This window comes from Leptonychotes weddellii, chromosome 5, assembly GCF_054177405.1.
Source record: "Leptonychotes weddellii isolate Sample4059 chromosome 5, ASM5417740v2, whole genome shotgun sequence".
NCBI lineage: Eukaryota > Metazoa > Chordata > Mammalia > Carnivora > Phocidae > Leptonychotes > Leptonychotes weddellii.
Genome location: NC_138373.1, coordinates 6,602,631 through 6,617,447, shown reverse-complemented (window position 1 = coordinate 6,617,447; position 14,817 = coordinate 6,602,631). Strand labels below are relative to the sequence as shown.

The window sequence follows — 14,817 nt, the reverse complement described above, 5'->3', positions numbered from 1 at the left end:
AGATCAGATAAAAATTTATAAGAAACTTGCACACCTATGCTCATAGCAGCATTATTCAAAATAGCCAAAAATAGAAGCAACCCAAATATCCATCAACAGATCATGGATAAACAAAATGCAGTACATACATACAATGGGATATTATTCCACCTCAAAAAGGAAGGAAGTCCTGACACCTGCTATGGCATGGATGAACCTTGAGGACATTATGCTAGTGAAATAAAGCAGTCCCAAAAGAACAAATACTACAGGATTCCATTTCTGTGAGGTCCCTAGAGTAGTCAAATAGAGACAAAAAGTAAAATGGTGATTGCAGGGGCTGGGGGCAGGGGGGATGGGCAGTTATTGTTTGTTGGGTACCGTTTGGGTTTTGCAAGCTGAAATGTTCTGGAGATTGGTTGCACAACAGTGTGAATATACTTGACACCTCTAAGCTATACCCTTACAGACAGTTAACGTGATAGATTTTATGTTAAGTACATTTGACCACAGTAAAAACAAAGTTGATAAAGAAACAGGTTCTTGGCTCCCCTTCACCACCCTGAGCAAGATAACAGTTTCTCCTCAAATCCAAGCGAAGATGTGATGTTGACTTTCTGGGGAAGTTTAAACAAGAGGAACTCTGGGCCAGAGGATGTAACACAGCTGAGGGCAGGGGGCTTAACAGGGCAAGCGAGCTCTCCAGCCAGCCCCTCTCTCTTTGATCTCTTCCCCCACTTCCATGGATGATTGGTGGAGTCCTCTCTGGAGTAACCGACTTGCTCAAGAGAACGACCTTCAGATATTGATAAGTAAATAGAGAGCTAAAGGTCACACCAGCCTGTGACATGAAAGATAGAAACCAAAGCAACAAAGAAAAAAATGACCTTGGAAGAAGCAGAAGCAGAAAACCTTAAAGAAAAATTTAATATTGCTAGTTGTTGGAAAGATAAGATTAGATATTTCATCCCTGAAGCAAATACAAAAGGCCATTAAAAAAGGAACATTCAGAACCAAAAAAGGTTCTTAAAAATTTTAAATATGGTATTGAAAATGAAAAATTCAGTAGAAGGGTTTTTTAAAAAGGTGAAAAAAATCCCCTGGATAGTAGAACAAATGACAAAGATACAAAAAATAAGAGAGAAAAAATTAAGAAAATTCAAGAATCCATTTAGGAGATTGATCCAACATCAAAAACATTAGTTTTAAAGGGAAAACTATATGGAAGAAATTATCCAAAATAATAATAATAACAACAACAACTAGGAAAATTGCCAGAATTGAGAAATTTAATTTCTAGGTTGAGAGACCCCATACCCCATATGTATTAAATATAATGGATTAAAAGAAATCTATATTAAGATGAAAAATCTTGAGATTTCAGAACATAGAAGCCAAACCAAAGATCCTGAAAGTTGATAGAGAGAAATAATAGGGAATCAGAATGACTTGAGACTTCTCAACAATATTATTGAAAAGTAGAACAATTTTTTTTTAAAGTAGAAGACCAATTTTTATTTTTATTTATTTATTTATTTTTAAAGATTTATTTATTTGACAGAGAGACACAGTGAGAGAGGGAACACAAGCAGGGGGAGTGGGAGAGGGAGAAGCAGGCTTCCTGCTGAGCAGGGAGCCTGATGCGGGACTTGATCCCATGACCTGAGCCAAAGGCAGATGCTTAACAACTGAGCCACCCAGGCACCCCAAGACCAATTTTTAAAAAGAAAGAAAAGTAGAAGACCATCAAGCAATGCCTGAGGAAATATAGATACATTAAATCATTATATTGTACACCTAAAACTCATACAATGGTTTATGTCAATTCTAGCTCAGTTCTTAAAAAGCAAACCTTCCATGGAGAAGCATAATATTAGTATTTTTTTGTTGTTTAAAGATTTTATTTATTTATTTGACAGAGAGAGACACAGCAAGAGAGGGAACACAAGCAGGGGGAGTGGGAGAGGAAGGAGGCTTCCGGTGGAGCAGAGAGCCCGAGGCGGGGCTCGATCTCAGGACCCGGGACCACGACCAGACCGGAAGGCAGATGCTTAATGACTGAGCCACCCAGGCGCCCCCACAATATCAGTATTAATATATTTTTGTTGAAACCTATTGTTGAAAGAGACTGATTACTAAATTAAAAAAAATTCTGAGGAAAGATGATTGCAAGCCTAGAATTCTGTACCTACCCAAACTATCAATCCAGTTAGGGTAGGACATTTTCAGGTATGTGAAGTCTCAAAAAAAAAAAAGAAAGAAAGAAAGATCTCCTGGCATGCTTTCCCAAGGGGGGAATAGGCTCCCATGAAACAAGGGACTAATCCAAGAAAGAGGAACCATGGAACTCAGGAACAGGAGCAGGGAGAGAGGTGAGCTGTGTCCCAGGATGACAGCTGTGTTGCAGCCGACAGTGGGCATTCTAGAGTGTAAGGGAGATGAAGAGCTACAGGACAGAGGTCTCCAAGAAAAAGCTTCGGTTGATGGATCACCTGCTGTGGTTGAATTTGTGTTAGGCACCTGGAAATGAGACAAACAAAAACTTGAGACAATTAACTCCAGGGAAAGAAAACTCCGAGAAAGAAAATACAACCGTGGTCTATCACATGGCCGGAACTAATATGTATATAATAATAATAATATGAACACTGAATTCTGCTCTGACCAAAAACTAGGATATAACTTTTTTAAAAGAATTTTTATTTTGGGGGCACCTGGGTGGCTCAGTCAGTTGGGCGTCTGCCTTCGGCTCAGGTCATGATCTCAGGGTCCTGGAATCGAGCCCCACATCAGACTTCCTGCTCAGCTTCTCCCTCTGCTTCTGCCCCTCACCCTGCTCATGCTCTCTCTCTCTCTCAAATAAATAAATAAATAAAATCTTTAAAAAATATTTTAAGTACTCTCTATACCTAACGTGGGGCTTGAACTCACAGCCCTGACTGAGATCAAGAGTCACGTGCTCCACAGACTGAGCCAGCCTGCCCCAGGATATAACTTTTTTTAGGGATGATGGAAGAAGGGGAAGAGTTGTGTGTGGGGATGGAGGTGTAAGAGTTAAATTCTCATTTTCTGTTTTAAGAAATCATGTGGAACCAAAAAAACAAAAAATTAAGAAATAGCTGTACAAGCATGTTCCTGAGAAATAGGGAGGTACCTACCTACCAGGAGAAATGGCTGAAAGACTTGAAAATGATTCAATCTGAGAATCACGTTGAGAGTGTAATGAGGTGGGGTTGCTTTTCTTCCGGATCTGTGTTTTAGTATTTGACTTTTAAAATCACGTACAGGTCTAACTTGATAAAAATAAAAACAAACTGATTCAATAAAAGCCAGGGGGAAGGAGCAATAAAATGGAAGAGATTTAGGTGGAAGGATGGAACATTCTGTCCCTTCGCATTTTAAGTTAGGGGCAGGGCACATCAAACTATTTTATATGTGCAATGAATAATAAAAAAGTGCACTTAGGATTTATATGGGACCAATTATAAAGGAACGATGAGGAGAGACAGGTGATGAAAGTGTGTGAAAGAGAAAGAAAGAGGAAGAGAGGAAGGGCAGGGAGAGACAGAAAACAACACCAAGACACACAAAGACAGAGGCGCCTGGGTGGCTCAGTCGGCTGGGTGTCTGACTTCAGCTCAGGTCATGATCTCAGGGACCTGGAATAGAGTCCCGCATTGGGCCCCTTGCTCAGCAGGGAGTCTGATTCTCCCTCTGCCCCTCCCCTTGCCCATGCTCTCTCTCTCTCTCAAATAAATAAATAAAATCTTAAAAAAAAAAAAAGACACAGAAAAACAGATGGAGATACGGAAAGACGTACCCAGACACACATACACAAAGTCAGAAACGTGGAGAGAGAAAACAGGAAGAGATCCACAGGTACGCTATGGGAGTGAATACACCTGTGTGTGTACACACGATCATGTAATGACAGAGACCGAATCTTCATAAATAACATCTCAAGCTTTTGTAAAATAGCACAGAATGAGCTTATAACCACCGACCACCACTCCCACCACCATCATGGGACTAAGCCTCCTCTGCTTTCAAGACTCAGCTGAAATCTGCCTTCTTCTCAGGAGCCTTCTAGGCCATGCTATTCTTTTTTTTTTTTTTTTTAAAGATTTTATTTATTTATTTGAGAGAGAGAGAATGAGAGACAGAGAGCACGAGAGGGAAGAGGGTCAGAGGGAGAAGCAGACCCCCTGCTGAGCAGGGAGCCCGATGCGGGACTCGATCCCGGGACTCCAGGATCATGACCTGAGCTGAAGGCAGACGCTTAACGACTGAGCCACCCAGGCGCCCCTGTCTATAGATGCTTTTATAATCAAGAGATAACCTCCCACTTAGGTTTGGCCACTATTGCTGGGTCTGTTTGAAGCACTTCAACTGATAGTCTAATGAATGAGGAGGGTGTGTGAGGGAGAACGAAGCAGGTATTTCTGTAAAGAGATTTCTGGATGTGATGGCATCGACCAAGATGGGCAGTCTAAGACATGTTGGGTGGTTTGGGGGAAAGCTAATGAGTGCAGCTGTCTTTGAGGTGGGCCTAGGGGGAAACTGCCCTGTTCTTCTGGAGCCCGGGAGAGAAGTTGGAAATATTAGTTTGGGAACTGCACATGTATCTATGATTATTTGTAACCTTGGGAAGAATGTGATCGTCCTGGGAAGACACGTACATACAGAAAAAAAGGACTCCCTATTAGCCAAATGTATCATGAAATGGGGTGAGAACATTAATAATCATGAATGTTATGACCACTGACGACGCATTTCTCCATATGCCAGGCATGCTCTGAGCTAAATACTTCAAATGGGTCATTCTAATCCTCAGGATAACCCCTCTGGTGGATTTTATTAGTCCAATTTACTGATGAGAAAACCAAGGTTTAGAAGGCAGAGCTGGGATTTGAACCCACATCTGATCAACTTCAAAGTCCGTGTTTCTAACCGTTAAGCCATAAACCTAAACATGGCTTTTTAAAACTTGTGTTTATAGGTATAGGGAGTTGTCAAAACTCATTGTACTGTAGACTTCAGGTGGGTACATTTTATTATATATAAATTATACCTCAATAGAGCTGATTTTTAAAAACAGAAATACGATTTTAAAGCTTACATTGTGCATGCAGCCAGGGGTCAATAGCCAATTGTTAACAAGAAATAATACAAACTTAAAGTGCTAGCAAGTGATGAAGGTTGGAACTTAAAGGAAGGTTTTTTTTTTTTTAATGATTTTATTTATTTATTTGACAGAGAAAGACATAGTGAGAGAGGAAACACAAGCAGGGGGAGTGGGAGCGGGAGAAGCAGGCTTCCCGCGGAGCAGGGAGCTGGATGCGGGACTGGATCCCAGGACCCTGGGATTATGACCTGAGCCAAAGGCAGACAGACGCTTAACGACTGAGCCACCCAGGCGCCCCTAAAGGAAAGTTTTGTGTATTTACCCACCCCCCACCAGTCTGAATTAGAAGTAAGAAGTCTTACTGGCATACTCAAAAACAAAAACACACAGACTTGTGGATGGAGGAAAGCTGTTAGGTTTTACAATAGGAATCTCAAGGTACCATGTTCAATTGTATATATATTTTTTAAGTAAGCTCTACGTTCAACGTGAGGTTTGAATCCAAGACCCTAAGATGAAGAGTCTCATGCTCTGCAGACTGAGCCAGCCAGGCTCCCCCTGTCAAAGTACCATGTTCTGAGTATTAAGATACTCAAACTTTCTTGACCTCAACATTCAAGGTTTATCAACCTCAATGCTATTGACATTTCAGACCATATACTTCTTTATTGTGGGGGGGAGGGGCTGTCCTGTGCATTGTGGGATGTTTAGCAGCCTCTCTGGCCTCTACCTGCTAGATACCAAGAGCAACCCCATCCTTAGTTGTGACAATGAATAATATTGCCAGAAGTTCCCTGGGAGGCAAAATCACTAGGTGGAGAACCATGCTCTAACTACTGATTAGCACATCACCTGAGTGGTAGAATTTTCTCTTGGGCTGCAGTACCACCAGGGTCAGGGACTCATGTCTGTTGGGCCCACCCAGGGCACCAAGCATCCCTAGATCACTTTCTAGTCACCTAGGCTCATCCCACTCACTCTTCTGGGAAGGATCACCGCTTGCTTCCTTGGTGGGGCACCTCCATCACTGCACCCTGTCCGTCCTCTCCCTGAGCCTGGTCGGTGGTTCTGTGCTGTGTCCTCATCTGCACCTCTGGGAGCAATGGCTGGCCTCCGGAGCTGCTGTCCTCTTGTACCCTCCCCAACCCCACACTGTAAATCCAGAGTGGTCTCTCCCTCCAAGGTATAAAGAGAGGTGGACTGTTGGTGGACAGGGCAATACCCCCTCCCTCTCCTTCAGAATGGCAAAGGAAGGGAAATCATCCACCCCAGAAAGGGTGGGCTGGGGACAGGTCTCTTTCAGAGCAATGATTGAGGGTGGCAAGGTTAGGTGGGAAGGAGGTAGATAACCCACACTCACACCCCAGGAGGGAATTCTAGAAGCTAACTGTCCCTCCCCAGGTCTGTTTTGTTGTCAGGGTCCCCTCCCACCGTGGGTGTGTGGGTTTGCCTCTGGGAAAAGTTCCTGTTAGGACCATCTTTATTCCCTTATTTTAGGGCCTCCTAGGTGGGAAAGGTAGACTGAAACACGGAGAAGGAAGGGAAAACTTTTCCCCATAGACTTCCTCACTCAGCCCCAACCTCAAAATGGGGGGGAATGTTCTCTATTTTTAGATTTCCATATCTCTAAGTAGACCAACCATGACAGTTTTATGACCCATATACAAGGATACATTTTATGTTACTAAACGAACAAAATGCCTTCAGATCTGAATGGGCAGGGAAATAAATACTACATATAATTAAAAATTTCCGTCTAGTTTCTAATTTTCCAGAAGGTTTCCCCTCATTACTCTGAAATTTCTGGAATGTGTACATCTCGCTATCCCACCCATCCCTGGGCTTTAAGACAGGAATGTCAAACACAATAAGCATAAGGTCACCACTTGGTCAGTGGAAATTTTTTTAGATGGTGGTGACACCATTTCTGGTGCTTCCAGCCTAGGGTTTCTGACTTGAAGCCATTTTTGGTGGCAAAAGATTGCCCTGGGGTGGTGGCAGAGGCCAGTGGATGGCCTGGATGAGTCCCCAGCCAACGTGCTCCTCACTCCATCCTAGGGGCAGTTTGGAGATGGCAGAGGTGCAATGGAACTTAGACCCTCAGAATGGGCTGCCACTCTGAGGGCACATGCATCAGGGGCACCTGGGTCTGAACAGCAAGTGACAAGAGGCTCCAATCTCCTGGTACCTGTAAACTGTAGAGGTACCTTGAGGAAGCAACCAAGCATATGTGGGGATTGTGACATTCTTTGAGACAAATGGCCCAGGCTATTCCACAAGTCAGAGTTACGGGAGCAAAAGAAGCAAAGATAATGTGCCAAATTAGAAGAGACAAGGAACATAACAACCAGATGCAATTCCTGGTTCCGGATAGAATCTTGGTCCATAAATCACATGTTGATGCCTTAACCTCCAAAGTGATAGTATTTGGAAGTAAGACTTGGAGAGGTGATTAGGTGTAGGTGAGGTCATCAGGGTGGGGCCCTAATGATGGGATTAGTGTTCTCCTAAGAAGAGAAAGACCAGACCATCCCCCGACATCCTTCTCTTTCACTCTTTCTTGCACTTTCTCGCTCTCTGCTATGTAAGGATACAGCAAGAAGGTACCTGTCTGCAAGCCAGGAAGAGGGCTTTAACCAGGAACCAAATTGGCCAACACGCTGTTTTGGATTTCCTGGCCTCCAGAGCTGTGAGAAATAAATGCCTGTTGTTTGAGCCCCCTAGTCTATGGTATTTTGTTATGGCAGTTGAGCTAAGACTCCAGAACACTTTGGGACAGATTAGGGAAATGTACATATAGCCTGGATATTAGATAAGATGAAAATCTATTGATATGGGGAGGTGTAGACCATCAATGGAGAAAAGCAGCTTTCAAAACATCATGTGCAGGATGATCTTGTTTTGTTAAAAAACATATGCATAGAAAAAGTCCTGTGATGTTATACAGTAAGTTTTTAAATGGTAACCTCTACGTGGTGGAAATGTGGTGTTTTATTTTTGCTTTTCAGTATTAGATAACTTTCTACAATGAATGTATATTGCTTCATAAAAATAAAAGGTTATTTTTAATTGGAGAGAGAGTATGTTCTGGGAGGGGTTTCCTAGAACATTTGCTCCCAACCCTCACTTTTTTCAAAGGAGGAAATTTTTTGATTCATCACATTGACTTAAAAAAAAAACACTTTTTATTGTGGAAAATTTCAAATAGACCCAAGTGCAGACAGAACATTCATCCAGCCTAACAATGATCAACACATAGCCATTCTTGTTTTGTCTTTTCTGGCATGTACTTTCTCTTTTTCTGTTTTATTTTAAAGCAAATACCAGACCTCAAATGATTTATCCCATTAATATTTCAATATTATTTCTCTAAGGACTCTAAAAATATATAACCGCAATACACTATCACATCTAAAAAGTTAATAATAATTCTGGGCGCCTGGGTGTCTCAGTTGGTTGGGCGACTGCCTTCGGCTCAGGTCATGATCCTGGAGTCCCTGGATCGAGTCCCACATCGGGCTCCCTGCTCGGCGGGGAGTCTGCTTCTCCCTCTGACCCTCCCCACTCTCATGTGCTCTCTCTCATTTTCTCTCTCTCAAATAAATAAATAAAATCTTTAAAAAGTTAATAATAATTCCTTAATATCCTCAAATATCCAGTCAGTGGTCATATTCCCAATTGTCTCATAAATGCAAGAAGCAAAGGTTTTTTTAAAGTTTGTTTGAGGGGCACCTGGGTGGCTCAGTTGGTTAAGCATCTGCCTTTGGCTCAGGTCATGATCCCAGGGTCCTGGGATCGAGCCCCACATTGGGCTCCCTGCTCACAGGGAGTCTGCGTCTCCCTCTCCTCCCTACTGGTGCTCCCTCTCTCTCTAAAATAAATAAATGAAATAAAAAATCTTAAAAAAAATAATCAAGATCGAGCAATATGTCTTTTTTAGTTTCTTTTAATCAATAGGTTGCCTCTCCATCTCTTTATTTCCCCTAGCAATACATTTGTTGAAGAACCCAGGGAGTTTGCCCTGAGGTGTTTCCCACGGTCTTGATTTTGCTGTTCGTGTTCACTGGTGTTCAATGCATTCCTGTCTCCTCTGTATTTCCTGTAATTGGTGGCAGCATCTACAGCCTTGATGGTATCTCTAGGTTCAGTTTTGGGGGGGGCAAGAACACTTCAAAAATGATGGTCTATTCTTTCATCAGGAGGCACATAAGGTCTGGTTGTCTCTTACAATGTGATATGGGATGTTTGTCTTTGTTGGAACTCAATACCTGGACCCATTACTTCATGGTAATATTCTAATTCTAAAATTCTGTCATCATTTACTAGCCAGAATGTTTCTTTATAGAGAAGCTTTATAATTTAAAATAATGAATTTATTCTCTAGCATCCTCCAAAGGTGAGAACATTTTTTTGTCAGTTTGAAGTAATGAATTTAAGCACATTTGCTTTTCAATTCATTGTAGTTTTTACCTTGATGCTCAAATTATCCTGTCCTTTGGTTATTAGGAGCCTCTTTAAGTTTGCTCCCAAGATTTTTTGATATGACTCTAGTTAACTTTGATTGAAATCTCTCTTCAGAGCTGAAATATCTCAACAGGTGATATGGGCCATGAGAAATAAGGCAGAATATTATTTCTGAAGTATTTCTTTTCTCTCCCCTGTAGTTTGAATGTGTTACCTCCCCAATGGGGGTCTCTCCATGCAGCTCCTATCTCCCTCTTGACTTGAAGGCTTCCAGTCCCTCTCACCTCTAGCTGAACTGCCCTAGAGTCCTCTGCTGTGCTGGGGTCTAGAAAGGTAGAAAGTCAGTGTTGAAGATGCCTTTGTGACCCTAGGAGGGGACACAGGTGTAGTCCCAGGTGAGTCCAGGTGAGTTTTACCAGGTGTCAGGCAGGGAGGGCTGCGTCTGGGCAGACTTCCCCAGGGGTGCTCATCCTTCCATCCTTCAGGTGTAGTTTATAAATTTCCAGCACAGCTTAAGTTCTTGAAACTGCAAACTCTTCACAGGTCTCCAATCTTAGGTAGCCTGAGGGCTCACATCAACCTCAAGCACCTGCCTAACCTGAGCCCTTCCTACCCTAACTCTGTTCGTTCCTGACTCTCACTCCATCTCTGCAGAGGTTCTGGTGTCTGTCCCTACTCCTCAAAGGAGCCATTGCGCTATCTGAAAGCGAGAAACTTGGCTTTATGTGCCGATCTGAGATTTGAACCCTCACATGCCAGCTCCTTGGTGCTGACACTTCATGCCTGCCTTGCTTCTTGTCATGGAGCACAACCCCTGTCTTCATCCTTCCTGAACACAGAACTACTTATTTTTCTTTAAAAAATTTTTTTTCTGGGGTGCCTGGGTGGCTCAGTTGGTTAAGCATCTGACTTCGGCTCAGGTCATGATCTCAGGGTCCTGGGATCGAGCCCTGTGTGGGGCTCCCACTCAGTGGTGAGTCTGTTCGTCCCCTTCCCTCTGCCCTTCCCCCCACTCGTGCTTGCTTGCTTACGTGTGATTTCTCTCAAATAGATAAAATCTTTAAAAAAATTTAAAAATATATTTTCTGATCTCAGAATAAAGATCTACACATAAAAATTCAAGCAATATACATTTTAAAAAAGAAAATTAAGGGCGCCTGGGTGGCTCAGTTGGTTGGGCGACTGCCTTCAGCTCGGGTCATGATCCTGGAGTCCCGGGATCGAGTCCCGCGTCGGGCTCCCTGCTCCGCGGGGAGTCTGCTTCTCCCTCTGACCCTCCTCCCTCTCATGCTCTCTGTCTCTCATTCTCTCTGTCTCAAATAAATAAATGGGGTCTTTAAAAAAAAAAAAGAAAATTAAGCCCCGTCTCTTCTCAGACCTCAAATAATCACCATCAAATATTTGGTGTATTTTCTTTCAGACCTACATAAAAATTTATAAATAAATGATTTTTCTTTTTTTTTTTAAGATTTTATTTATTTATTTGACAGAGAGAGACACAGCAAGAGAGGGAACACAAGCAGGGGGAGAGGGAGAAGCAGGCCTCCTGCGGAGCAGAGAGCCGGATGGGGGACTCGATCCCAGCACCCTGGGATCATGACCTGAGACGAAGGCAGACGCTTAATGACTGAGCCACCTAGGCGCCCCTATAAATAAATGATTTTTCTAAAAATGTGCTTTTTATGAATAATTTTTTCTAAAAATGTGCTTTTCCTCACATTGCTTTATTCACTTATTAATTTATTGTGAACTTTTTTGTGTTTAGAACATCGATATCTTCTGTGTTCAATTTAACAGCTTCAGTGTTCCATTGTTACTATAAATTAGTGCCATACTAATGAAATTGGGGTGGTTTCCAATTTTTCATCATTTCAAACAGCACTGCAATTAGCACGTTTGTGCATCTAGCTTTGTATCCTTGTGTAACCATTTCCATAGGATAAGTTCCTGGAAATGGAATTTGAGTCAAAACTATGTACATTTAAATTTTTAACAAATACTATTAAACTGACCTCCAGAAAAGGTGTATTTAGTTTTTTTTACACAATGAGTGCCTGTTTTCCACACATACTTGCCAGATTGATGCTATGAATTTTTTTTCAGTTTTGTCAGACAGATAAAAAGAATTTATTACTTTATTTCACATCACTTGTGGTTATGGTTGAACATGTTTGTTGGTAATTTCTGTTTCTTTGGTGAATTATCTGCTCATGTCCTTCATTTGGGTTGTTTTTTCCTTTTCTTATCAACTCACGAATCTTTCTGGTATACCGTATCAATCTTTTTCATATGTTCGAAATCTTTTCCCATAGGGCGCCTAGCTGGCTCAGTCCGTGGAGCATGTGACTCTTGATCTCGGGGTCGTGAGTTTGAGCCCCACCTTGGGGTAGAGATGACTTAAAAATAAAATCTTAAAAAAAAGATTTTCCTAGTTTAATGTTCATAGTTTGAGTTTGCCATATAGAAGTTTTAGTTGAGAACATGATCAAAAAGTGTTTCAGTCTGTTTCTGGTTTTCATGTCATTTTAGAAAGGCCTTCTCCATCCCAAGGTTAGAAGAATGTTCACCCATTTTTTGATTTTAATGTTTTGTTTCTACATTTAAATCTTTTGGCATAATGAATGAAATAGAAATCCAGCTTCCCACACTCTCCCTTGAGTAGCTAGTTGCTCAAGGAACAACCATTGAATAATATTTTTCCCCACCCTTAAAATACTACATTTATCATATACATGCCAAATTCCCATGTGCATTTGGAACTATTTCTGGACTCTATTCTGATGGATGTGCCAGTCCTATGCCAATCCCAGTACACAGTGCTTTTGTTTCAACTTTTAATATTGGTAGGCCAGGTCCCCCCATTACTCTTCTGTTTCAGAATGTTCTGGTTTTTCTCATTATCATTCTGGATGAACTTTTGCATTATTTTGTCAAGTTTCCCAACTCATCCTTTTGGAATTTAGAGACTGCATCAAATTTATGGATTCAGGGAAAACTGACATCTTTTATATTATGGCCTTCTTATCTAAGAATAAGTTATTACTCTGCTTATGCAAATATTCCTGGTTTAAAGTAACTCAAAGGACTTTAGTTTTATTGATTGATCGAATATAAGTCCTGCACGTTTCTTATTAAAGTTACTCTGAGGGGCGCCTGGGTGGCTCAGTCATTAAGCGTCTGCCTTCAGCTCAGATCATGATCCCAGGGTCCTGGGATCAAGCCCCGCATTGGGCTCTCTGCTCGGTGGGAAGCCTGCTTCTCCCTCTCCCACTCCCCCTGCTTGTGTTCCCTCTCTCACTGTGTCTCTCTCTGTCAAATAAATAAAATCTTAAAAAAAAAAAGTTACTCTGAGATATTTTATGGTTCTTGTTGCTCTTATAAGTAGGATACTTACTTCCATTAATTTTCTAACTAATTATTAAAAAGGTATCAGAAATTGTGCTATTTGTGACAACATTGAGGCATTATGCTAAGTGAAATAAGTCAGACAGAAAGGCAAATACTCTATGATCTCACTTAGATGTGGAATCTAAAACAACAACAAAAAATTCACAGACATAGAGAACAGATTGGTGGTTGTCAGAGACGGGGTTGGGGTGTGGGCAAAATTGGTGAAGGTGGATAAAAGGTACAAACTTCCAGTTATAAGATAAATAAGTCCTAGAGTAGTAATGTACACCATAGTGATTATAGTTAACAATAACATTTGAAAGTTGCTAAGAGGGTTGATCTTTAAAGTTCTCATCACAAGGAAAGAAATTGTAACTATGTGTGGGGATGGATGTTAACTATACTTATTGTGATGATCATTTCACAATATATACATACATCAAATCATTATATTGGACACCTGAAACTAATACAATGTTATATGTTGATATATCTCAATTTAAAAAATAAATAAAAATGTAGAAAGCTGGGGCGCCTGGGTGGCTCCGTCGTTAAGCATCTGCCTTTGGCTCAGGTCATGATCCCAGGGTCCTGGAATTGAGCCCCGCATCGGGCTCCCTGCTCCGTGGGAAGCCTGCTTCTCCCTCTCCCACTCCCCCTGCTTGTGTTCTCTCTCTCACTGTCTCTCTCTCTCTAATAAATAAATAAAATCTTTAAAAAAAATGTAGAAAGCTATTTCTTGTTCATATTTTGTTCTTAACTCATATCTTTATCCAATTCTCCCTTATACAACTCAGTCTAGGCCCTGAGTATTATTTCTATGTTGATGATTCCTAATGTCTACAGTCTTCTCATCTTTCCCAAGCTCTCATTTCCTCTCCAACTTGGTGTTTCCTAAATTCCAAAAATTCTCATATTGCTGTCATAATTTTCCATATTCTGTATATCACACCTGTACCATTATTTATTTAACATTTTTCTTTAAAACAACTCATTAAAAATAAATTTATCTTTATCTTGTGCAATAATATCCATGAAATAACAAATACTTTGATGTGCTGGTTATAATTTCTCTAATAGGAATGAAAATAAATAGAAAACTACTAAAGTTTAAAGAAAAAAACATTCTTCTTGGGGCACCTGGCTGGCTCAGTCGGTAGAGCGTGCGACTCTTGATCTCCGGGTTGTGAGTTTGAGCCCCATGTTGGGTGTAGAGATTATTTAAAAATAAAATCTTCGGGGCACCTGGGTGGCTCAGTCGTTGGGCGTCTGCCTTCGGCTCAGGTCATGATCTCAGGGTCCTGGGATCGAGCCCCGCATAGGGCTCTCTGCTCGGCGGGGAGCCTGCTTCTCCCTCTCTCACTCCCCCTGCTTGTGTTCCCTCTCCCACTGTGTCTCTCTCTGTCAAATAAATAAAATCTTTTAAAAATAAATAAATAAAAAATAAAAAAATAAAAATAAAATCTTCAAAAAAAAAAGGCAAAAAAATGTTCTTCAGATTGCTTAAAAACATCTCTTGTATCATCCACCACACTTTTTGAAAGTCTGTTCTAGCTGGTAACAAACCTTTCAACCTGGATATTAACCATTGTTTCCCATTCAAAGTTCTTCCCTCAAAATCCTTCTCACCCCCTTGCTTTGCTCTGTCAAAGTGATCATTTCCCCAATCACAGGTGTTCCAAAGTTGGGCTTCGAGGATGCCCCATTCGACTCCTTCATTCCCCACCTGAGGATGTTCTTTCGGCTGCATCTTGCAAACTGTCCCTTGCCCTCCATTCTCCCAGACACTTTTTTTTATCCTCCTCCCTGATTGCTTCCTGAGGATCAGAATCTTGCTTTGATGCCTATCTCTCTGAATC

At 41.4% G+C, this 14,817-nt stretch overlaps 1 long non-coding RNA gene across 1 annotated transcript in view; it reads left to right on the top strand.

The window, feature by feature from the left end:
• LOC145721498 (uncharacterized) overlaps positions 1 to 14,817 on the top strand; it is a 43,167-nt gene that overhangs the window by 26,049 nt on the left and 2,301 nt on the right. The gene's annotated exons all lie outside the window — the stretch shown is intronic.